Here is a 1215-nt window from a genome sequence, read left to right on the forward strand (position 1 = left end):
GCCAACCTATGGGTCCCCTAACAAAGGGAGTCGGAATCAGGGTTGTTTCTTTTGCCTGCCTCTGGGTCCCCTTCCCTACCTGGGCCACCTGGTCAGGCTGCAGTGGGAGAGGATGCTCTTAGTTCTACTGTGACTTGAAGTGCCTGGGTGGGTTGGTACCCCTTGGGGGCCCCCTCTTCTCTGAGAAGAGAGAGAGAGGAGGGAATAGGGAGAGGAGGGGTGTGAGAGTGGGACTGGGAGGAGAGGAGGGAGGGGCCTGGGATGAGACTGTTTAATAAAAAAAAAAAAAGTGGCTAATGGCACAGGAGAGCCTGGAGCGGTAGAGAGGGGGAGGGGCGCTACAAAGTAAGGCATACAGATAAATTAGAAACAAAGCAATTTGGGGCTTGGAGGGTAAAGTGTCACTGCAACTGTAAGGATTTCAACTTCCAGGACGGAACGGGCTACATAGTTTCAAGCCATCTGGGGAACTTAGCAAGGACTCTAAAATAAATAAGAACGAAGGGCTCAGGACCCAGCACAGGGTTGGCGCATGTGCCTAGCATACCCAAAGTTTTGGGTTCACTGAAACTGGGCTTAAGGGATGGGGGGCGGGGGCGGCGGGACATGTCTTGACAAAGAAACTGATAAGCACAAAATACCGAACTCAGGAAAACTGGTGTTTAGCCGAAGATCTAGAGCGGAGCTGGCTACTGTTTCCTTACCAAAGCGCTAACTAAACTTTGGAAATCGAAGGACTGCATCTCTCTGCTGCCCCCACCTGGTGAGAAATAAGGATGCGGCAGTCACCCGAGTCCAAGCTCCAATGCGGACAGAAACTAAAGGGTCCTAAAGGGGGAGGTTTCTCACTCATGCGGGTAGGTTTTCAGATGCGCTCCCCAACAGGAAATACAGGCAAGGCACCCCTGTCTTAGCTCCTCGGCATCAAAGAGAAATCTCTGGAGGTGAATTAGCCTGTGTTTATGAATGGTGTCATGTGGGCGTCTTGCTAGGCATCATGCGTGAGAAAATGAGGCTCAGCCTTTATTCACCTCCACCAGTAACTGTACATACTCACTATTCGTTCTAAATTAGAACAAAACTCCCTATAATACGAAGCTGGGAGGAGGCAAGCTCGCGAGAGGAGCGATGCACAACCGGATGGAGTCTGAACTTCCAAGAAATAATTTCTGCTTGGGTAGAACGCTGTGGAATAAAAGAAATGGGCTGGATAGG

This window comes from Acomys minous (assembly GCF_964271855.1).
Source record: "Acomys minous genome assembly, chromosome: 5".
Classification (NCBI taxonomy): domain Eukaryota; kingdom Metazoa; phylum Chordata; class Mammalia; order Rodentia; family Muridae; genus Acomys; species Acomys minous.